This window comes from Equus przewalskii, chromosome 16 (genome assembly GCF_037783145.1).
Source record: "Equus przewalskii isolate Varuska chromosome 16, EquPr2, whole genome shotgun sequence".
Classification (NCBI taxonomy): domain Eukaryota; kingdom Metazoa; phylum Chordata; class Mammalia; order Perissodactyla; family Equidae; genus Equus; species Equus przewalskii.
In genome coordinates this window covers 51,589,726-51,615,398 of record NC_091846.1, presented here as the reverse complement: position 1 = coordinate 51,615,398, position 25,673 = coordinate 51,589,726, and the positions used below count along the sequence as shown (strand labels likewise).

Below are 25,673 nucleotides of genomic sequence, written 5' to 3'. Positions count from 1 at the left end.
TGGAACGCCTACCACAGCACGGCTTGCCAAGCAGTACCATGTCTGTGCCCAGGATCCAAAACAACAAACCCCAGGCCACCAAAGCGGAAGGTGCGCACTTAACCGCTGTGCCACAGGCCAGCCCCGTGGAAAAGGATTTATAAGCAAGTTCTTTGAATCATAATAAGCCAATTTCTTCATCAAAAATATTGGTTACCAAGGTCTAAATGAGGTCACTTTTAAATGCCAGGCAGAAATACAGTGCTCAATGGTCTACTCTAAGTAATTCCTCTACCTATAAATTTCAAGATGAAGCAAGGCAGAATCTTAATCATAGCCCTGAAAACACTCAAACTGAATGTATCTCTATTTTAAAAAATGGGTAAGACAATAGTAACAGTAACAGTGAATGTTAGAGAAACATTTTTCTCAGATATTAAATACAATGAGTTCATCATTAATGTGTTCTTGCATAGTAATACCAAAAGCAGGAAAATGTAAAATATACACCCCACACGTATATTTCATTAAAAGTTGCCAACGATACAAAGTACAAGATTTTGTAACTGTAATGAAAATATTTTGTAGGATATGTAAACTAGAGGCTCCACCGACTTGCTCAAAAATTATTTGGTTAAAGGGTAAATACACCTTGTACATCATAATGAAAGTCTTATAGGTAGGGGTGGAGATTAACACTTCAGGCTGTCTACAGAATATTAATAAAATTCAATATATTTTCTAAAAGGTATAATTTATATTTTGTGGAAATGAGACCCTTTTCTAATAAAATTCTTCTGTCCTTCATTCTGTTCATATAATTTTGCTATAAATCATCCTGTAGGAATTTTCCCCCCTAAATATTCATCTCAGGGAGAACCTATTTAAATAAGCCCTCTTAGCAAGATCTTTCAGAATTAAAATTATACCACGAGCGATGCTCCATCCAATATGTTTCCTCCTATGAAATTTTCTTATGCCTACAATAATATTTCTGTTGAATTACATTATGTTAAAGTTGTTGATTTGAGGTGACTTTGATAGTAAAGAAACATTGTGTTAAAAGACCAACAAATTATCTTAGCCTTTTTAATCACACTGTCTCTGAGTCAGTACCATCACAGCTCCTTTCTGCTCCCCATCTACATATATAGTGAGAAAAACCTAAGGGCATTATTCTCAGCTTCACCACAAAGAAAGAATAAGAAAGAAGAAAAATTGCTACTGGATATACTAGGTTTCCTTGGTTTGTGGTAAACTAGAACATTATGCTCTTTCATAGTCGTCTGAAGCTGATTTTAGTCTACTGTCTGGTAGTCATTAGAATAAATTTTTATTTTATTCCTGATAGGAATATAACAAGTAATTTGGTTTCTTAGGATGTGAGGTATAATATGGAGAGTAGATAGAAGTGTCAGGCACTGACACACACAGACACAAACACACACGCACACACAGTACATGAATATCAGTTCCTATGCCAGGTCTCATACTTTGAGGTGTCCCTTGAGGGTATCGTAGAAGGATTCCATGGGTCAGACAACTCTGACTCTGCAGAGCTCAGAGAAGGTTTTTTGGTGAGGTAATTAACAAATCTCCTGACTTTGTGAATTATCAAGTGCTTGACAAATGAATATTCACATGCTTTAATTCATCTATTTCTTTTTAAAAAAATTTTTTTTTGCTGAGGAAGATTTACCCTTAGCTAATATCCATGGCCAATCCTCTTGTTGTTTTGTTTTTTTGTTTGAGGAAGATTCACCCTGAGCTAACATCTGTGCCAATTCTCCTCATTTTTCTTTTTTGGTTTTGCTTGATGAAGATTTGCTCTGAGCTAATGTCTATGCCAGTCCTCCTCTATTTTTTTTTGTACGTGGGACACCACCACAGCATGGCTGGTGAGTGGAGCAAGTCCACGCCCAGGATCTGAACCCACGAACTGGGCCACCAAAGCAGGGTGTGTGGAACTGGGTCATGGGTCTGGGCCCTAATTCATCTATTTCTTACATCTGCCCTATGAGGTAGTGGAGCACACTTTATCATCCCCATTTGCCGCATGGAAACTGAGGTTTAGTCAGGTTCAGGGATTTCCCAAGGTTACACAGCTCACTGTACCGCTCTCTGATGCAGGATCCAAGAGTTTACTCCTGTGCCTCTGTCAACTCACCTTTTTATCCTCCTGGGCTCTCTGGAGGCCCTCACACTGTGTCAGCCCTAAGCATCAAGCAGGAGATAAACCAGGGGCTCAGATTAAATGTAGACATTTATTGTTTGTTGTGGGACATATGTGAGAAGCGGTAGTGTGCACAGCCTCCACAGTCCTTGCAAACGTCAGGCACTTGATAAACCTCCTGCATGAGACATGGGGCATTATCGCCTGCAGCTTAAACAAGTTTGGGAGCAGAAATCACTGCCCTGGTAATTTGTGACCTCCAAAACCATTTAGTTCCCTAGAGAAGAGAGGGGGCTAAAGAGTAGCTGCAGTCCTTCAGTACAGCTCACATTTATTGAGTGCCAATACTAATTATAAAACATAATATTTATTGGGTGCTTACTATGAGTTGGACATTGTTCTAAATATTTGCACATGAATAAACTCACTTAATACTCACAACGATGCTATTGTTATTATTACTATTATTGATTACAGCTATTGTTATCTTCCCCGCTTAATAGGTAAGGAAATTAAAGCACAGAGAGGTTAATTACTTGCTCAAAGTCACATAGGCAGGATATGATGGAACAAAGATCTGGACCCAGCCAGAACTGGGGTTCTGCTGTACTGCCTCTCTGGATCTTAGGAGCTGTACTAAGTGATGGAGATACAAAAATCCACAAGGTTTGTTTCCCAGGAAATCCCGAGTCTCTATCGGAGACAGACATACAGGAAGTCCTGCTCCACGTGAGAGTTGCCGTAGGAGAGGCATAGGCGAGGTGCAGTTAGCACAAAAAGCTCAGCACCCCATTTCTTGGGGCTCTCAGGGAGGCATTTCTGGACCCATTCAGGCTTCAGCTGAGTCAAGAAGGATGAATGAGGGTTTGTCATTCTTTAGCGCCTGGGGAAGCTGATGAAGCTGATCCCAAGTACTAGGAATAGCATCTAACAAGCTCAGAGGCAAGAAATGACACAGTGCATTCAGGAATTCTCAGATTTGGAAGGATTATGGCACAGAATGCCAGGCAGTGATGAGCAGAAACTGAAGCTGAAAAACTAGGTGGGGTCAGGTCATGAAGGGCTTTGTAGAACGTGCACAGTAGGTCGGATTTCATCATGGAGACCATGGGGAACCATGGAAGGGTTTTCAGGAGAAAAATCTTATGAGACGTGTTTTAGTAAGAGACTCCAGGATCAGTGGAGAGGGTAGATTAGAGGTGGTGGTTGAGATGAGAGGCTGTCAGACTTGTTATTGCTACTTGCTATGAGAAATGATGAGGACATCCTAAACCAGGGCAATGGTGGTGAGAATCTGAGAGAGAGAACTCTGGACTTTCAGATCTCTTATTTCTAGGATTAATATTGTTAATATCATTAGTTTCCTTTAATATTTTGCCCAAGTTGCTCAAGTTATCATCTGCCTTGGAGGAGAATGTTACAGAAAGACAGCATATCAGTTTGGATACTTGGTGCTCCAAATAACAAAAACCTAGGTAGAAATGACTTAAACAATGAGGAAAATTATTATTTTATATAGGAAGTTTTGAGTTAGGGCATCTCCAAGTTTGTTTAATTCAGTAGCTCAATGACAATACTAAGAAATCTTTTTTTTCTATTTATCTATTCTACCTTCCTCAGTATTACCTGTCTCTCCTATGCCTAGGTGTCCTCATGGTCTCAAAATGGCTGCCACAGTCCCAGGAATCAAGATCAGCAAATAGATTAGAGAAGAGTTCAACCTCGACTGACACACATACCTGCATGATACAAAACCAGGGTTCTTGTGGCAAGGAAGAAGGAAGGAAGGATTTAAGAGACAAGTAACAGTGTCTGCACAGAATGCAAAGAGAAAGAAGACAATATTCCGCTTCTTGCATTAAAAAGACAGGATTGTGCAGCAAAAATCGAGCCTTGTATGCCAGATCATCTGAATATATTATCTGAATTCCTTCCTCTGCTCTTTCAGTGTGCCATTAGACAGGTTTAGCAGGTCCGATCATAGAGTTTTACGTAAAGGAGGTTCAGACCGGAAAAGAAGTAAGGGAAGACAGTCTTTTTTGGCCCCTGGAGCTTGTGGGAAGGAGGAGAGAGAGAATGAATGAGAGTGGAGGTGTTGTCATGTTTTCCCTTCTTGGGGTTGGTTTGGGAAATGGCAGTGGTGTTGTGGTGTGGGGTCGGGAGGCACTGGCATTAACTAGCTGTCAGGAAGCAGTGAGAGGATAATATCCATGTTCCACTTCCCCATTTGGAATTCTGGGAAGAGTCTGCTCTGCAGAGATCCTTATCAGGAGAGGGGAGCAGTGTGGTCAGACAGAACGAAGATCTAGCTGGCACTCTTGGGGCTTTCTCAGTTTGCATACACTGTAGAAGTTGAATCAACACATAGTCAACCTGTCTTGGGACAGCTCTGCAGAGGACTCTTCATGAGCCAGGGAACTGGATAGCGAACATGGTGGAGACCCAGAATTTTCCCAGGAGCCAAAAGAATAAACCACAGGTAGATTCAGGGCATAGCAGAGGTGTGCAGGTACCAGCCGGGGCATCCCGAGGTCTAGCATGTCTGCTTGTGCCAGCCTCTACCGTCCCCTAATGTGAAGCCATGTACTCCTTTCTCTTTATATTTGCAGGCTATACTTGGAGAGAAGCAAGGGAAGCGTGAGTATCTGAGAGTCTGAACCAACCAAGATGAAGCGCGAGTGAGCGTGGCAACCCTTCCACATTGTCCCTGGCAGGGAGACAACCCCTGGGACTGTTAGGGTTTTCATAAACATGGTTTCTTCTTCCCTGAAGTCTTGGGTCCTCTAGTGTACATATGAGATAAAAATCTGCTTAGGAAAAGGAGAAACATGTTGAACAAACCTATATGATACCTGTTCTTTCCTAATAAGAAAATTTTCTTCATTGCTATATATAAGAAGGGAATACTTACTACTAATGCAGTGCGTTAACTTAAGAAAGGGACGCATTTGTGTTAAGGAAATGTTTACTAGGAAGTATTTCCTGAGATAAGGCCTAATTCTTTAATTGCCATTAATTTGTACCCAATTAAAAGTAAGCACTAAAAACCACGGTGAGCATAAATGAAGGAAATCACAGCGGTGAAGGGTCTGGGAACCCTGGGGAGTTTCACCTACAGAAGATAGGACAGTGGTGAAAAACTACTGGCTATAAATATATAAAGGATTATGTTGATAAAATCAGATAATCAACATAAATTTGCTTCATAAGCTCTAAAGTGTTTTGGAGATGTTGGCTCTTTCCACCTTATTTCTTTCTGTGGTTCCAGATGAAAGTAGACCCAGTGGGTCAAAAGTATAAGTAAGCAGATTGCATCCCCAGAGATGAAATGGTGAGCCATGTAACAGCGGGTTGTGCGGCCTTAAAAATGGAAGCTGGGAGTATTCAAGGACAGGACAGCTCCATCTTTCAGGGCCCCCTTAAGGATCTAATCTCTGCCGTTCTAAGAAATGATCTCTTAACTCTCTTAGTAAAGTATTTGTTCATTTACGGGTCTTTCTCCCCTGAAATTAAAGAGGCTAAATCATTTACTCCAGGGCACATATCTGGGAAATGGTGGGTTTTTATGCCTGTGAAGATAACTGAATGCAGTTGCTTGTTATTCAGAGTGCAGGCCTCCTGCCAGCAGCCGCAGCATCACCTGGGAGTGAGTAAGAAATGCAGAACCCTGGCCCACTCAGAGACCCCAGGGCTGAATCTGCATGTCAACAAGACCCCCAGGTGATTTGTGTGCACGCTAAACTGAGAGAGGCACTGAGCTAGATACTTAGAGGCCACCTATAACCAAACACGGGAGGATCTAGAATTCTCTGAACCAGCTTCAGACTCCAGCTCACCCTTCTGCAGGACAAGTACCCCAAACCTCAGAGTGAACCCAGTGGGTTTATTTTGGGTTAAAATCAGTGGTGCCCATTGAAAGGACAAATACAAATTAAAAATAAGAGGCTTAATTCTTTCTGTTGAAAATAAGGGCAGAGATTCCCCTCCCCTCCATTTTCTCAGAGCATTTCTCTTAGAAAACTTGTGATTGCATGTACTTTCTCATCTCTTTGAAATATATATGAAACCTTTGAAAACTAGATGGCCCTTCATCACCTTTCTGACCTGGGAATGTCTTTCTTAAGGACCTGGGAGCCATCTCTTTAGAATGTAAACATCAAGGAAGGTAGCACACCTGTTTCCCAGTTTCTGTGGGAGGATAGGAGCCCAATGTCGGTGGGTGCCTGTTGCAGGTTGCAAAGCTACTTCCTGTCATAGAGATATGAGAAGTTGGTTTTCCTCTGGATAAAGCCAGTTAGCTAACACAAATGGTCACTCCAATTAGCAGATTAAGATGAAGTACTTGTGACAAATGGTGCTGTCTAGTTCTCTGACTTGAGGACTAGTTATTGTTTATCTCGAGAACATGTAAGTAATGAGTTGTGTCTGCTTGGCTGTGTAACGGGGTCAGTTTCTTTCCTGTCTTTGCTATCTCTTAGGGGATTGCCTGTGATGCCTATCACATTCTGATTTAATGCTTATTAGTAATAAATGTGTTTTCTTTCTCTACTACCTTTGTGGAGAGGTTTTCCGTGTTGGAAGAAAATTTTATGTTTTAACTATATTTCCCCAACAACATACTATTATGTTGATAAATTATTAAGTATCTTACCTATTTATCCTGTATTTCTACACTGCCATAATCCCTTCCTTTCTTCCGTCCTTCCTCCCTCCCTCCCCAGCTGTCTTTCGTTCTTTCTTTGTGTTTTAATTTTTCTTTTTTTCCCAAATTGGCATGTAAACCTCTTCTTCTTAAGCTACATTATTGTGTATAGATGGGATAGTACATTTACAACAGGGTACCTGTCACAGACATTCTGGAAAAAAGGTGACAATGTGGACCCAAACAATTAAAACACTGGTTTAATCCAAAATGTAGTTTTCTTTCCACTGAGGAAGTTTTAGAACTGGGCCCTCTGGTGTTTAACCTGGAGAATTCAGAACAAAGGAAGATGTTTATTTGAGAAAACTGGTAAATATAAGAAATACGGACTTCTGATTTGAAGAGGTCATAGGTGGAAATTGTAAAATGCCCTTAGTATAGTATAGTATAGTATTATGTTATATTATATATTATATTGTATTAGAATCAGTCATATATATATGTGTGTGTGTCTATCTATCTATCATCTATCCATCTGTCAGGAGCCATTTTATTTGTCCTTTTTGGGATGAGAAAAACATTCATTTGAATACTGTGACAAATTCCATGTTCTAGCAGACAGGGGAAATGCAAATTATTACCATTGTTCATTTCCAGGCATCATTCTTTAGTTATACAACCTACCCAAAGAGCATATTAGCAAACCAGTCTATTTAAAACTACTCGTTAAACAGAAACACAGAACCCCTGTAATGAGTTAACCAAGTGATATTATGATTCTGCTTCTATTGATACAATATAGGGATTGATTAGTTAATGGGGCTCGCTAAGTCTTTGGTGGGGAAGAAGCTCCTGTGGGCAGCTACCTAGCTTAATATAAAATCTGCACACCATTTGTGTCCCTGAACTTTTTAATTAGCTATAGCAGCAATATTTCTGATTGAATACCCTCCTTTGTCAGTATCAATAAATACTTAACCTTTTGAAGCCAAAATGCACATCTGAAGTAAACAATATCTCTTAATTCTCTCAGAAGGCTTAGACCCTGAAATTGTTTGCACAGTCCTGTGACTTGATTTCTGAATATTACCTTTTCCACCCCTGCTATTTTGACCCTGTCCTTGGTAGAGAGCCATGAAGCAACTTCTGACTCACGAATAAATACAAATAAAATCTCACATTTTGCATAACCACAGATATAATTCCACATTAGGCAGCACTACTTAGTACTATCTTAGGTCTACTGAAGAATTCTATTTTTACAACAAATGCAAAGCGACCCAGTGTTACTTTTCTTAATTAAGCCGGGCTGCTCTCACAATTCAAAAAGCTTCATTTTTTTTTCTACTTAAATTAAACTCCCTGTGCAATGCAGTGACCAAAACAAATAATCTATGACCTACAAACAAGACACTTGCGTTCCCTGAAGAATTACGTTCTTGTTTTCTCTAGGTTATACATCTTTGAACCTCTCTTTGCTGTAACGACCTTCTGGTGCTCATTAGCATGCTGATTACCATTAACACAGCTATAATGCAGCAATTTTCTTGCAGTATGTCGAGGAGAAATGCTCATCTGAATGCAGTCAGGGGACAAAATTAACTGCATAAATCTACAGCACAAACTGGATCTCATCCAACTTTGCACGAGTCGTCTTTCCTTTCCTAGTTGTGACATCATAATCCAGATTCCCACTGACGGCTTAATAAGTATCTCAGGGTTTCATATTTAATTTCCTTTCATCTACATATATTACATTTCAACTTAATTTCAGGAGTTCCTGACCACCTTATTACCATGTCTCATAATATATATTTACCTTTAATCTTTTAGCTGTGTCCCTTAATGGCTCTTTTATGACATTCATATCTACTTTACTTTTTACATTCTTTTTTCACATTTATATCTTTTTAAAAAATATTGGCTAACGGAGTAGGATTTCAGCACACACGTATACACTGATACAATTATGGAGCTAAGAACAAGATTGAGATATGTAAGCTACGTGTATTTTAGGAAGGAGGTATAAATTTTATTCCTGTGCAAGAGAGGATTATATAAATAATCATGAAAGGAAGTGAAGTTTTGGTGGAGAGAACAAGGAATGCACGACACCTGGATGTTCTTGCTGTTGTCACATTCAGTGGTTCCTTGACATCACTGGTCTCCAAGTATGAATTGAGGATTCTTAACTCTCAGTTTGTAGCAGGCAGTAAAGCTCATTGTGATCCTCTGAAATTCTTATTCTGGATTGTTCTTTGAGGGTGGTATTTTAAATATTATTGCCATTGAACAAATGGCATCAAGGACATTAGGAAAATTGGTTTCCTTAATGTTTACATAACTGGAATGATAACAAATGCGTCCGAGTTAAAATCACTATTAAAATAAGATTCGATGTGTTTATAAAGTAAACTACAGTGTGAATAATTGTTCTAAAAAAGGAAGGAAAAGTTATGTATTTTATAATCAAGAATGGACTAAAATTAAGTTTTATATTTTTTTAAAGACAATAAGCTGTGGCCATTTTTATTTTTAAAGCATGAACTAAATTCTACTCTGTGCTCTTCCAGTTTCAGAAAGCAGACTGAGAATCATTCATTTGCTGCCTCAGAGTGGTTAAACTCCATGAGGAGTAGCCTCCTGGTAAATTCTTAGGACTTCTCAGCATGGAGGAGCTGATGAAAGGGTGGGGCCAGGAGAAATCAACCAATGTGCCACTTCTCATGTTCCACTCTGATCTGTTCTATATTAGCGATATGGACAAAGTACTGTGGATGCTCATGGAAGGGGAGATTAATTCTGATTCTTCCTTGTGGGAATAGAGCTGAGGAATATGACAGAGAGGATGTGGGATACTGTCCAGGAAAAAGGGAATATTTAAATTGAGTTTTGGAGATGGGGTAGAATTGCATTAGACTGAGAAGGGTAGAGGAGAGAGTTCTCTCTTCTCACTTTAACTATTACAACTGCAGAAGTAGAATCACTGAACATAAAATTTGGAAAGGACTTCAGTGATCTTTTCTCCACTGCTCATCCCTTCAATTTACAGATGATAGGAAGCACTACTTCTCCCTGTGTCCCTGGCCTGTTTGTGTGATAGATGATAGACCGTTAGGATTATAAATATATCACTATTGCAAAGAATGATAGAAAACTTTTTACCATTTCCAATTTGTACTTTTATATACAAATAAAAATTGCAAAATGATGCAGCAGAGAAAAAAATCGTATTTGTCATTACTCTCACATAAAATACTTGAATTTAGTATATATGAGCATTTGCTTTCTGAAAGTATCCTCAATAAGATTCAAGTTCTGCTTTGAATGAGATTCTCTAAGTAAATCCTCTAATAGCCATTGCTCTAAAATTGACTTCTTGCTTGAGCCTAGTTCTCTGTGTGTGGCCCATCCCTCCTGCGTCTACACTCTCAAGGCAAGATTTCTTTAATAAAAGCAGTAACCTCAGAAGGTTAGTATGGCTTCCCAGCATCCCCAACTGCTTCCCAAGGAGCAACTCATCTTCTTAAGCAAAATAGCTCAACAAATGCCCATGATATTCTCCACACTGTCCAGAACACACAGGGGAATTCTCTGCAACCAAGAGAATTGTGCAGATTCGCTGCATGACAATCAGAAATGGTTTGCCCCACACTAAAAATCTGTAAACTGGTGTATATCTAGATTGTGAAAGTCCAGCTGTAAATGCTTATCTTTCTGTCTATCTGTAATCATTCAATTATTCAGTCATTCATTCATTCAACATCCATTGCTTGGATTTCTGTCTACTATATTCCAGTCACTCTGCTAAATACTGGAGTTGTGAAGACATATCATGAACAGTTCCCATTGAGAAGCAGCATAGTATTATAGAAAAAGATAAGTCTGGATTTAAATGCTGGCTCTGGTATTCATAGTGGTATTAGTCTGCTTGTGCTGCCATAACAAAACGCTATAGACTGTGTGGCATAAACAACAGAAATTTATTCTTGTCCAGTTCTGGAGGCTGAAAGTCTGAGATGAGAGATCAGGACATCAGAGTGGCTGGGTTCTGGTAAGAGATCTCTTCCTGGCTTGCAGCTGGCTGCCTTCTTGCTGTGTCCTCATATCTCAGAGAGAGAAAGCAAGCTGTCTGGGGTCTCTTCTTAAAAGGGCACTAATCCCATCAGGAAGGCCCTGCCCTCATGAACTCATTGAAACCTAGTTACCTCCCAAAGGCCCCATCTCCAAGTATAATCGCATTTGGGGTTAGAACTTCAACATGCGAATTTTGGAGGGACACAGTTGAGTCCATAGCAGCAGCAGTGCTGCTTCGATAGAATGTCGTAGCCTCTCTGAGAGGCTACTTCCTCCGTTAGAAAGTGAAGATAATACTGCATGCATTTGAGGTTATTTGATAATAACACAAGGTAGTATAAATGAAAGCACCTATTACATATGGTACCTGGTGAAGAGCAGGGACTGAATAAATATTAGTGTCATGTCCCTTTTCTCCCCGCTTTTATCCAGCTAAAAGCTCCCAATGGTAGGAGTAGATTAGAGAGTTGGGCAAGGAGAAACAAACCAGCAAGCCACCTATCATAATGCGTTCTGATTCATCCTGCATTACTAATATGAAAAAACGTGCTGGAGATGCTCGTCGAGGGGAGAAATTAATTCCATTTCTGCCTTCTGAGAATAGTGAGGGACACAACAGAGGGCTATGAGTAGTGTCTAGGAAAGAGGGGATATCGGGTTAGGTTTTGAAGATGGAGTAGAATTACCCCAGGCTGAGAAGTTGAGAAGGACCTACCAGACTGAGCAAAGACAAGAATGCAGGATCGGGCAGAGTTCACACAGGGAATCTGGTGTGACATGACTGTGAGCACCTATCTAAGAACTTTCAACACCCTTTAAGGTGACTTGCTTTTTTCCTTTAGAAGCTCCTCTATCATTTCATCTTCTCATCTTAGTAGTATATCATCTACAGGTAAGGAAAACCTCTGCCATTTATCACTGAGTGCAAATCAGGAAGAGTACAGCATCCTGGGTTTGGGAGTTGTAGATATAAATGGCTTCACAGGGACTTCCAAATGCAAGGAGGCACTTGAAGGAAGCCTCAGCCTCCTGTGTGGCCTGACGGAGCCTCTGAGCAGCTGCCAGTTTATGTCCTTGAAAGGATGTCTCTTAAGGAAATTTCTTTTGCACACGGTCTCAAATGCTGAAAGTTTCCTTTTCCAGATTAAAAAAACACCTTTTATTTCACAAATAGGGACCAAAGTAATAGAGGAACTTATATTAACACTTAGGGTATCTGATTTTTCTTCCTAAAATAAAACAAAATAGAAACCTCCTCCTTTTTTATTATAATGGTGGTGCATATTCACTTTAAAAATTATAAAATACAGGTAAGTAAAGGAGAACAAAATAAGTCATCGTATTCCTATTACCTAAAGATAGGTAATGTTTAAATTCTAGGGGATTGTACACTCTTCAATCTTTATTTTATGCAGATAATATCTTACTTTTCTATATACCTTTTAATCTGTTTTTATTAGATTTTATTGGAAATAAAGTGTTTTTCCAATATAACTGTAATGCCTACTCAGTATTTTAGTGTTAGATTGTGCCATACTTTGTTTTAACCAATTTCATATTCTTGTTCATTTAGCTTGTTTTTTTCTTTTTTGAAATTCTGTGATATACTCTTACAGCTTGTGAATTTTGCATAAGTTAATACTTCTTAGGATAAAGTTCTAGAAGTGGAATATTTCAGTTTATGAGTATATACATTTTAAAGGCAGTTGATAAGTGTTACAAGGTACTGTCTACAAAGGATGTACTGATATGAAATTTTACCAAACTTTTATGAGACTGTCTATGTCCCCATATTTTTGGGAACACTAGATATTAGTATTTTTTAATTGCCTATTTGATACATTTTTTTCAGAATATGCTTTAATAGGGAGGGGCTACTTGAGCGTTAGAGGAGGGAGAACTGAGGAGAATGGAAGTCCAGATAGAAAGAAGGAGTTGAGAGTCCCAGGATGCAATTTACACAGTTTATGTTTTCCCCAGGGCTAGCCCAGAGTTGCAAGATGTGTATTCTGCATTTTATCCAAGAGGTCATAACATACTTATTTGGTGTTCCCCCCCCCCCACAAAAACAAACAAAAAACCCCCACAAACCTTCGAAAACTTTCCCCATTTCTCTACAAATATGCCATTTCTTTCTCATTGGAATTGTCTCTTCCTCTGCAGCAATTAAGGGCAAGTAACAGAGGTCAGGCTTCGGCATCTCTACAAGGGGTGTCCATACCCTCTCCAAAGACCACTGTGGAGTGAGGCAGGGTTACCTCTTGGATTTTTGAGATGTTAATTTTTGATTTATTTGGTGACACAAAGAAATTGAGCTTTTCATGAGGTAGATTATTGAAATGATCATGGAAATAAAAACCAAAAAAAGGAATTTTTTTTTTTTAAGTAATGTTCTTAGGGAATGTCACCTTCCTTGCTCATAATTTGCCAAATCATAGCACTGGAGCTGTGTTTTAAAAAGGGTTCCTGCCCTGAGGTTTCTTTAAGTTCTAAATTGTAGTTGCATGTGGTTAGGAGGACTGTGTGTGGCCTAGTGTAGTATGGGAAAAGGACTGGTTACAGTGTAGTATAAAGTTGTTAGAGGACTAGTTGTGAGGCAGGGACCTGAGTTAAAATCCACTTCCATAGTCTACTAGCTATATAACTTTGGCAAGTGGCTTCATCTTCTTATAGCTCAGTAACTTATCTATAAAGTAGGGATAATAAAAGTCTCTTCAAAGGGTGTAGGATTAAGTGACATATCTGTAGAGTACTTAGCAAAAAATGTCTAGCTCAAGTGGTCAACAAATAATACAAACAGTTGTAGCTGACTGAGAGTCTGATGGCCTAACTCATGTGCTAACATTGTGTGAAGTGAAGAGGTTACATTCTATTAACTATTCTCTTATAGTTTTACGATGTTCACAAATGATAAAAACAAGATGAGGAGCAGATGCACACAAAATTTAAATTCTCGTAAAAGAAAAGATATAATGTAGGTCATTGTCCTGCTACTTTACTGAGATTTGTTTTTAACCCATTTCAACCAGAAAATTGATCTTGACTGGGGCAGAATATACAGATTTTTTTTTTTTTTGGGACAGGCCTCAGTTCCTATAGGCTTCTTAGATTGAGATGAAAGACAGCTGGTTCTTTTTCCAGGTAATAGGTAAGGCGATGTCAACTAAACTATAAATTTACAAATAGGCTCTATCCATTGGTATCTTGGGAAAGTGAGAATTCTGGCCAAATCATAAATCAGATCCTGGAAAATGAATCCAGATACAAAGACTATTTAACAAAAGGCTGGAAACAATTGATGAACAATTCAATGACGTCTATCTCTAGATTAATGAATCAAGCTTACTGAAGACGGTGTAATGAATGACTGGATATCAAAGTGTCTTGTTTATCCTTTTTATCACCCCTTGATGTCCAGCAGAGTTCGTATATACATATAGGCACTCAAGAGCTACTCATTTCTAATTAACTCAAATGCGTTAGATTTGATTTTATTACCATGACTTTAATACAATATTCTAATACGTCAATATAGAAAGAGTAGAATATTATATATGTACTAAATAGTTTAATGTTTAATTCTAGGAACAGTCAATTGTTTTAGTCAAGGATCCCTTCTGCAAAGATGATAGGCTAACAGTTTACCATATGGGCCATACTGGAGGTGGCTACCCCAAAGTTCTAGAAAACTATCCATATTCCAACCAACACTTGAGGTGATGTTAATTAACATAATGAATGTCAAAAATAGGTTGTTACTGATGAAATTAGTGGCTTGTTATTTACTATGTCTAATGTCAGAATTGGGTTTTCACTGAAGTTAAAGTATGTAAAACATGTGAACAGGCTAAAATATTTATAGGGTATCCCTCCCCTCCTTTGTTCCTCTTGCATGAACAAGGATTAAGAATCTGGCAACATCTGTAGGAACTTGAGTTACAGGGCAAGAAGCCCCACATGGCCCTGAGCTCAGGCACTGGTTTAGGAAGACTACTGCTTGCCTGATACCAACTATAAGGGTAGTAGAAATTTGTTTCTAGAACACAGTCACATCTCATGATTGCCCAAAGGGACACACAACAGACTGTATGAAGTACATCCAGGCTTACTTGCTAACGAATGCTTATTTAATAAATGTCTGAATGTGTGGAAGAATTCAGCTTGGAGTGGTTTTCATTGACAAAGCTATTTGTGCAGGAGTAGCAGGAGAATCGTCACCCACCTCAGTTTCTTAACGGGCTACTGTTGCCTACCAAAAGGCACCTAAGAGCTACGCGTGACCAACTGGTTTTAAGTAAAATTCACAGCACTCTTGCTTGCTCTGTACAGTGACTTTTTTAATTACTTCCTCTGATTTTTGGAGGAGATCCTACTTGTTCAGGAATGTTTAGAGCAGGTTATATAGATCATTCTACCATCCTTAATTAACACTGCTATTATATTTAATTTTTAAAAAATTCCGATATTGCATTCTCTTTCTTTCTGCTGAGTGTACTAGAACCAGCGACATTTGGTTATGATGGATATGGAATACATTGCCTCCAATTTTCCCCAAAGGGAATGTTGGTAAAAGGAGAGAAACGGCTTCGTCTCCATGCACAAATGCTATGGTGAGGGGATAGAACCTGTTATATGACCCGAAATAGGGTCCTGAAATGGGAGTAGGGCCAAAGACAGGAGAGAGGATGACCATAGTGTTGGTCTTGGTGGGAATCTGGAGGGGATAAGAGGAAAATTTTTTTTCTAGTAATAGTAATAATTTTTGTGGAGACTATTTACTGAGGACTTAGCATGGTAAGGCAATGTGATAAACTTTCAGCACAGATACTGAAATACTTCTTTAAAAGCTCTGAGGCCATTATAATTATCATCCTCATTTACAGAAGAGAAAATTGAGACTCAGAGATGTTAAGTAGCCTGCTCAAAAGTGGTGGCAACAGAAATCAACCCAGGGGCTGTCAGATCCTAAAACCTGTAACCCTGCTTCTCAGCTGACCAGAAACACTCCTTCAAGCTCTCCAGACTTTCTTTATCCACTTAAGAACAGAGGTTTTTACCTACTTTTGAGACAATTCTACACACTTTTATAGTCCCATTTTTATTTTATATTCTTTCAGTAATTTGATTACTGAATCCTACATTTTCTTCTGCTGATACTTGTAAAGATTCTGTAACCTGCGAAAGGAAAAGAAGCACCTCTCCCATTTTCCCTGTGACCTTCGTTGTAGAAGCTGAGCACAATTTTGAGTATTTTGGATGAACTCCCACTTCCAACGAAAATGTTAAGAGCAGATTATGTCCATCATTCTACCATCTCAGAAGTAGATGAAAGTATTTCCTTTTCTTCTTTTTCTTTTAAAAGGAAAATGGAAAATCCATGCTTACGATAAAATAATAGAAAACATGGGCAAGCAAAAGAAAAAGAATCAATAATAATACTATCACCTAGAGCATACTACTGTTAATTTTGGAATATGTACCTTTCAGATTTTTTTTTCCCGATGCATGTATAGTAACAAAATTGCATCACATTATGGGTACTATTTTACAACCTGTCTCTTATTAACTACCTATTATAAACATCTTTCCATGTCACTAACTGTAATCATGTGAAATATGTAGTCTTAATTTAAGAATTATAATTGGTTTCAACATTATACCTCTCCTCCTACCCCTCTGACATGAAGTCTTAAAATCTTTTTACTGTAGCTGTATGACATTTTTACTCAAGAGAAAATAAAAATTGTTTATCAAATGTGTCTGTGCTATTCTCCTCCAGCACTGTTTTGACAGGAACAGTAGTATTTTCAACAAAAGTATTGACACAACTTGAAAATCAGCTTCTCCTTGATCATCACAGATGGCATAACTGGAGCCATTTGATGCTGCTGTTGTGTAAATTTTGTTACATTTTGTTCTGGGAATGGGGTCAATATGGTCATAGATCGAAGCCTGGGCACTTGGGCAGCAGTGAAATCAATGCTGTTCTGCATTTCCTTTATCGATAGGCTCTGGAGGACCAGACGTAGACACAACTCTACATTTGCTTTTTGGTAAACATTTCTCCAAAAAGTGGATATTAACTCTTTGACCTCTGAGAAAAGTAACCAGCAGCAAGGCCCTCCTTCAAAATGAAAGAATTATAAACTCTCAACAAAAAATTTCATTATTTTATTTCTTACATCTCTATGACATTCTACTCCCTTCCCTCTCTTTGTGCAACTGATGGTTATGATGATTAATCTTAAGAAATCAATATGCAAATATATGTCTAGCTACATTACTTTTTTTAAAGTTGCAGTTCTTTACTGATGGTACTCAAATGAGACAGATAATCTTACAAGTGAAAACACAGAAACTAAGCCCCAATCAAACAAGAATACCAAAAGAATTCGAGGTTTTTATCTCCCAACTTAAGGGGAAGGTGAAGGCACTTAGTCGATCTTGCCTTCTGCTCATGTTCAGTCTCTCAGGCCCTCCTCAGTTTTCTAAACCAAGAGCCACCAGAGGGAAATAGGAAGTTGAAACATATTAATATGTCAAAGTGTGGAAAGGTGAGTCTCAGCATTTCCCAGGTGGATGAGTCTTGATTTCATGTCGATTTGCTTATTTTCTCTCTTACCTGTAGCTTCAGAGGCTAAACCTGAAAGTGCAGTAGATCCTGACTGAAATATTAAATTACTCTTTCAGTGGCTATGATTAAGGTACTGTAGAGCTCCAGCATTCGAAGTATCCGTGGTAAAGTTTTCTTAATTTATCTGTGTTAATCCCCAATCTATCAGAGACTCTTTATTTTGGTAAAATACAAAATCATCTTCTTGGTTGTTATGGTAATGCCAAATTGCTACGAAAGTTTCATACACTCACTCTCAACTTCTGTACCAGTAGCAAACAATGAAAGAAATATTGGTCTGTGGACTAGGCGTTAGTTTGAAAAGTTTAGAAACTGGTGTTAGTCTCTGTTTGTATGCCAAAGAGTTCAAATGACCCAGTTAGATCATCTAACTTTTCTAGAACTCTGTGGTTTTGTTTTTTTCCAGGTTTTAAGTTCCTCAGAGTTGTTTTAGGATCATATGAGATGTTAGATGCTAAACAGCTTTGATTAAAAATGTTTCAAGCTCTATACACAACCTGATGGGAGACTTTGTTATCCACTCATTTGATAACCGGGAGCAACTTCAGTCTATCTGTTCTCAACTTTCCTGTGGAATTCATTTCTTAACTGAACTGTTGGGAAAAACCACTAATAACAGGTAACACAAAACTAAGAACGCACACAATCACATACACACAGGCATACACAAGTAGTACAGTCATTATGACTATGTGTAACCTTGGAAAGGATTGGTGTAAGAAACCTGAATGGATCTAAAAGACGTGAGATGGACTATGCCTTCTTCTAAATTCTTGTAGGTTTTTTCAAAAGAAGGTGAGTTTTCTCACAGGAAGGAGCTTGAGGGATCCTGATTAGGCTCTCTTTAGACAAGGATCTGTTTTTTCTCCCTACTCTGAGGCAGGGACCATTGAAAAGGGGAGATAAGGCTTGGATGAAACGGATGTATTATAGTTTGCAGTGGGAAATGTTTTATCAAAATTGGGGAAAACTCTAAAGCAACTGAAAACTTTTTGAGCCCATCTCCAAGACAGGATTATAAATCTGCGAAATGGTTGCAAATATGTTGCTTCTGGGGTTTTAAACTTTGCGTGCCATCACACTTCCTCTTCCCAACTTTCATGGGTTTCTATAAACAGGCAGGAAGTTTGCCTAAGCTGAGTCAGAAGAAAAAAGGTGAGCAGACCCCATCCAAAAGCATCAACAGCCAAACAGATGTGGTAAGAAGGATGTTTCTGATGTTACAAGGCACCTGGCTACTGCCTCCCAGATTCAGGAAAACTGTACCCAGAGAGTTGCTCTGGAAATGAGTCAAATGATCCATGACGGGAGAAGCTGATTTATTCATCCAAATTTAGGCAGGAGGCATTTGAGACTACCCCCACTCATCAAGGTTTATGCAAGGCCATTAAAATATTTCCACATTATCTCTCCCTTTATTAATTCATCCAAGCAGTCTATTTGCTTTTTGGCCCTATGAAGCCCATTGAGCAGACATCTTAATTGAGCTGTTCATAATGACGCCTAGATCTTTTTCGTGAAAGGTGCCAGCTAATTCAGAGCCCATCAGACCCATTAGTGTGTGGGAACTTTAAACGATCTTTTTCAATATGCATTACTTTGCAATGAACTACTTGGGAGTGCATTGGCCATGCATAACCCAATCAATTTCTCTTTTAGTTTCTTTGGGAATACCACAGAATCATATAGTATTTCAGTGAGCCTTAAAAGTAATGGTGTGATCTCATGGTTAAACCCATGGGCCAAATTTCAATTCTTTCTTTCAGGACTTACTTTTTCAGAATTTGTTAAATTCAGCAAAGTTATATTTAAAGAATGTTTTATTTAAAAAATATTTACCTGAAAAAAAAAAGTTTCAGGAGGTTTCTACCAATCTCCAAAGAATGAAGGAAATCAGAATATGTGAAAACCCAAGTAGAGAAAATACATTTTAATATTCAAACAAGATAATGGATTCCATAATGGAAACCATATCTAATAATTCTGCATATATTTGAATCTAGTGAAACATTGATTTTGTTTATAGTCTATGATTTGAAATTTATTGAAATGAATTGTTCTTTAATGTTTTTTTAAATTCTCTATCAACAATCTTGAGAACTTAAGACTGGGAGCAATCTCTAGGGTCCATTCTGCCAAGAAATAGGCTTAATCTAACTTTTTCTAAGGAGACGGGCATCTAATATACTATAGAACTAGGAGAATTCTGTTCTGTGATATGGTGACTCTTATTGCTTTATCTGTATCTACAAATCTGATGAGAAAATCAGTCATAATATTTGGTTCTCTGGAACGTGGCATATTTAGATTGCTATAAGGCTAACCTACTTATTAAGCTTATTATTGTTTCAACCTTGACTTGAGAATATTTCAAAGCTATGTAGAAAATAATTCGGGACTTTTTAGAATCATGATTTGGTTATCATCAAGATACATTCTTACTCTACATGGAGAAATGGACTTTCACTGTGGCTCTATTGCCCATCACCTCCGCCATCCTCCCCCCCCCCGTCCTAATGCTAGTTGAGTTCTTGTGCTTTGCCTCATTTTTATAAAATTATATATAATAAAGAAAGTAAGTATCGATCATGTCATGCTTTAGTTAATTCTGATTAACCGAGTTAGGATCTCAATGTAATATTGATAATGGTAGGAGCAATAATATACATCTTTATCCTTAATAATATAAACAACGAATATATTTTTGAGAGTATTTTTTTGTGAGCAATATATTTTGAGAGTAATTTTTCCCACATGATAGATTAAGGTCAATAGAAGTCATTTGGTTCTTCATCTCTGGACTATTAAAAATAATTTAAACTTGAAAGTGGCAAAAGAAAACTATTAATGTTGCATGTGCCAATGGCATACAATGCCAAGAGCTGCCAAATATATTTCACTAAATTCAGATATCCCTCTGAAATTGCTGGGGAATTGTGATTGCCAAGAATGATCAAGTGAGAAGTTGTTTATTGGAAAAGGTTTCTCTTGGAGGACAGAAGCTGAATCATGCTCAATTGGCTGTTTAATAAATGATTTGGATGATGATATTGGTTTTACATGTCATGAATGTCACCATTTTTAAAGTCAACTTTGTATGCAACTTGCCTGCCCATCTTTCTGATGTTATCAATTATTTTCAGATCCCTGGATTCTCTCAAACTCCCTGGAGAACGATTGGCATTCACTGGCAACCAGTCTTGTTGCAAAGGAACTAGCAACAAAGAAGAAGGTATACAAGGATCCTTCTATGATTTGATTGTTTAAATAAATATCAATGCTGTGATTTACATATAGATGTGTTGAGAACTTGAAAAATTATATGTGAAAAGGAAATATAATATTTTTCTGTGATGACACTTTGGTAGACTTTTTTCCCAACTTAAATTTGTGGAATTAAAAATAGAGTAGGTCAAGAACATTTTTTTTCTTTTCTTTATATTGTATCTATATGAGATGATGGTTGTTAGTGAAACCTATTGTGATAATCATTTCACAACACATTATATGTAAATTAAACCGTCATGTTGTATGCCTTAAACTTATACAGTGACGTATGTCAATTATTTCTCAATAAAACTGGAAAAAAAAGAAAATTATTTCGGATCACTTTAGAAATCAATAACAACCTCATGAGAATAATATCTCTTTTGAGTGTGACAGAAGCAGTGTGTTTTCTGGAAACGAGTAGTTACAGGGAATTTAATACTTGTGGTGATGAAAGAGGGGAAGATGAAAATTTGCTTTTTATAATTACTGTAGCAGCATTAGAGATGGCTGGGCAACCAAGCAGCGGAGAGAGCAGCCTTGACAGCTGATACTGTGTAAAGAAGGACAGCTACTTTTGTAAAGAAGTCTTAGAGTTAGGATTGTAAAAACCAATGGAGGCAGTAAACAGAAGAACTAACTCCACTAATTTCCAGTGTAGTAGGGCCTCTAACCATATACAAATGCAAACAGTAGCATCATATGTAGGGAAGGACATGAGTTCTTTGAAACACATATGTATTCTCCTAAAGGAAGTCTTTCTTTGTATCATTAAAAAGATTGTCCCCAAGCCCAAAGCAACACGTATCCATAGTTTTGAATTGAGTTCGCGATTGATACTATATCATTGTCTTTGAAATCAACATGCTTGATGACTGAATGCATAGAAATAATCGTAAGAAATCTTGTAGCCTTGATCTTTGCCAGTATTCAACCAACTTGATTCCTCTTATTGTGTTATGTAGAGTAACATAAAAGCATCGCGTTAACTAAGTAAAGTGCCCCATGGGCAGAATAAGACATCATGGCAAATTATTTATTGGAAAAGAGTGCTGGAAAGAGGGGGCGTTTTCTTAGACTTGGGTCCCCTTAGGTAGTAAGCAGATAGTCAATGACTGTGACATTTGTCTTTTTATAAATACTTGAATACGAATGTCTCAGGAATGTTAAAAAAAAGAAAACAGTAGGACCTAAGAATCCAATGGTGAATGCAAAGAGATGGTCAACACTTTTTCTATGACAAACCAGAAAGATAGACTCTTTTTATGTTTTATGTTCTTAGCAGTCAAGTCCTTTTAGAACAAAGCTTATTTTTTAATGTATTTTGTTAACGATTCTTGCAAAAATGTGGGTTATTAATACATTATATTGGGGAAAAAAAGACATCAACATGGAAAAACAGCCATTGCCATAGAAAACTAAACATATGTTGCCTGTGTGGGTTTAAGCAAAGAGAGGCGTGGTTGTCTACCCCGTTTCTTCTTCACTCTGAGGATCTTAATGACTACATTTGGACTCTCTGAGTAGTCTCTGGGGTGTGCCATCATTCCCCCAGCTCAGCACAAATGGCTATGGAACAAACTACAGCAACACGTATTGCATACACAGAGCAAAAATAAAGTAGCTGGCATAAACCAATAAAATCAAAATTATGGAAAGAAAAAATGAGGAATAAGGAGAGTAAATTTGACATAGTGTTAAATTTAAAAAAATGAAATTTTAAAGGAACATCATAAAAAATCTTCAAATTGGAAAAGGCGTATTTTAATGTCTACAAAATAGTTAGGGTTTGCTGATTAGGAAATAAGACAAAGCTGATGAGATAAGTGTAATGGGGGCAATATTTCAATATCATCCTGTGTGTGAGTATGTGGGTGCACGCATTTATCTAAATATTTTCAATCAACTTGACTGAAATATAATTTACATATAAGAAAAGGCACATATGTTAAGTATAGAGTTCAATGAGTTTTCAAAACATATGCCCCTGTGTCATCCCCACACAATCCAGATACAGAACATCTCCTTTTACCTGAGGACCCTTTCCCTCATTGCAGGTAGCATCTAGAGCAAACTGCTTTGAGAAAAGGAGCAATAACGTATAAACTCTTCAAACAGAGTTTTATAAGTTTTAACAGAAGTTATTGGTCAAGGAAGGAATTTTAGGCTTAAAAGCTTAGGCATTGGAATATGAGAGTCAAGATTTGATTAGCCAAACAACAGACTTGGGAAGAATGCTGGATGAGATTTCTACAGGAATCTTGTTGTCTCTAAACGTTGCTAAAAATTTCCTTGGGCTGTGGAGATGGAGGTGAGTCAGAAAAGCAAAGATTTAGCCTGTTTGCTCCAGTAGTGTGGAGCACTAGGGTGCTAGAAATAATGATGTGGTGTTCTTCAGCACACAGAGCCAGTCTCTCAAATCTCTAGAAGTCCCTAGAATAGTGTGTGAAGGCATCCAGAACTTCCCATGACTTCAAGAGAGAAAAAGAATGTCAGACAGAGGACCTGTAGGCCTGAAGTAGAGGACTCAGGGTTCACTGACCATAGACTGGAGGCTGATGGGAACTCAGGCATCAGCAGTGGATACTGAAACAAGGGTGACCTATGACAAAAATCAAGAGTCTCTCTCCTAACTTCTCTCCCAGTAGCATAGCTGTGATATATGATCCCCAGAACTTAAATGAACCCTGGGGAGAATGGAGAAAGGGAAATCCTGAGTGTCAGAAAACAACAAATTGACTGATTTTGACAAAAATTAAGCCCTTTGTCAATTGGCGGAATGGGGCGCAAAGCAGAGATTAAATTGAGTTGTAGAAAAAGAAAGTTACATGCTCTTTCTTGCATATTTAAATTCTGAGAAATTTGTACCTACTACCTAAGCAGAATAAATAAATCCAATATCATATTAGAAACTAAAATTAGTAATGAATAAGCATTGCTCACATATATTGAGTAACTATATTTGTAAGACACTTGAGAGTTGACAAGTGGTTTTGTGTACTTAATCCCACTTGGTCCACTCAATAGCCTGCAAGGTAAGCAAGCCAAAGACCCTTCCTTTACATGACAATATAGACAGTCATGACATACCATTCTTGAATATTAATTAATTCAATTCATCCAAGAAATCAGTAGAATGCCACTACTTGTCACCTATTTGATATCCCATTTTCCCTGGAGTGCATTTCCAGGAGGCTGTGAGAGATACAGAGCAGGGTCATGAAAGCATTGTCAAGTGCAGGAATGACCCTTAGTAGGACCAAGGAGTAACTATGCCCATAAACAGAAGTAGGTCTGGGGAGTGAAAGGACCAAAGAGTGAGTTCTTGAAAATTTATGTTGGCATTGCAGAAAGGAAGGAGAGCTCAAGTTAGTGACACCTTAACCCCTGCTGGTGGTAATTTAGATGGTGTGGAGAAGGAGAAAAGGTTGACAGGTGGAATAGCCTTACTTATCTAACTCATGAGCCTGCCGTGGTGTCAGTAGCCCTGACTGGTGGTGAGGAAGAGCCTGGACAAGATAAGAAAAGGGCTTGGAGAAGTAAAACTGGTTTCAAAGACTGATTCTTGCAAAGGATGTGGCATCCTTGGGCTTGGTCCATAGCTGCATAAGTCTAGACATGAAGACCTGGACAAGGCACTTCTCATCCAGGGAGCAGGTGACATCAAAGCCTGCCAGGTAGCTGCTGAGTCCTCTCAGCATGGGCTCAGCCCCTGCCTGGGTTGTGGAGATTCACCCAAACAGCTCAGGGATTAGAACAGAGTTTCAGTTCCAGCTGCAACTGGAGGTCTGGAGGGAAATGAAGGCAGCAATCTAGTCTGTGGTCTAGGCCAAAGGAGAGAGAAGCAGGGGAAGGAATAATGGAGATGAAGTGTAGGACAGCAGGACCCCTTCCCTGCCACTGTGGGCTGCAACTGCCACTGACCTTCTGACCTAGTCAGATTGACTGGGGAACTCCAGGGACCCTGGACCGCAGAAGGAGGCCATTGGCAATGCTAGTGGAAGAGTCTAGAGAAGACAAGGATTGACCATCATGCCACCTACACAGGCTAGAATTTGAGCCAGACTGCCAAGGAAAGCCCAGCCTAATAGAACATACTAGTCATCCATTTGACACGCTGTTGAGACGTGAGAGCTAATCAGAAAACAGCACCTTGACCAGTAAGCCATTCGTTAAAAAAAACTAAAATTAAAATAATTTTAACCAGACAGTTAAAGAATTTTCATACTAATTTGTAACTTTAATATGGTTTAAGGCATAGGAAACTTTCTCCAGGTAAACAGTAGGAAATATACCATTTTCTACGTTAGACTCAGGAATGACATGAACAGCAAAATCATTTCTGATTACCTCTATCACATATGGAAGAAGGTGGTCTGTTTGACTGTTTATCTAACCAGCCTGGTCTCCTAGAGGACTCACCAGGTCAGTCCCATGATTCTGATTTCTCCCCTAAGTCTTTAGATTCTGCAGTCAATTTTCACAGAGCCCTAAGAGATGCCTTCCGACTAGGGATTTTTTCCCCCTTTTTTCTTTCTCATTGCTTAGAGAGCTTTCATTCTACATGCACACAGGGCAAAAAAGTATAAATTTCGGAGGAATAGGAGCAAGCTCTTATACACCTGTAACACCTGCACGTGTAGCAGAGCCACTGTACAGCTTTCAGAGCACCCAAAGCACCAGATGATGGGTCTTTAATTTTACTTATTCCACTTTCTAGAGCATGTTAAATTAGCTTTTCTTTATGCATGCCTTTTTTCTTCCCATGTAGCAGAAATAATAAAGATAATAAGAGAAGAAAGAACACCTGTGGGACGTGTACTGTGTGCTAGATATCCTTTAAGGTGCTTTACAAGGATTATCTTATTCTGTCTTCACAGCAAGCCTATGGGGCAGATACT

At 38.4% G+C, this 25,673-nt stretch overlaps 1 long non-coding RNA gene across 10 annotated transcripts in view; it reads right to left on the bottom strand.

Moving 5' to 3' along the window:
• Positions 1 to 25,673, bottom strand: part of LOC139076488 (uncharacterized) — a 226,558-nt gene that overhangs the window by 15,265 nt on the left and 185,620 nt on the right. The gene's annotated exons all lie outside the window — the stretch shown is intronic.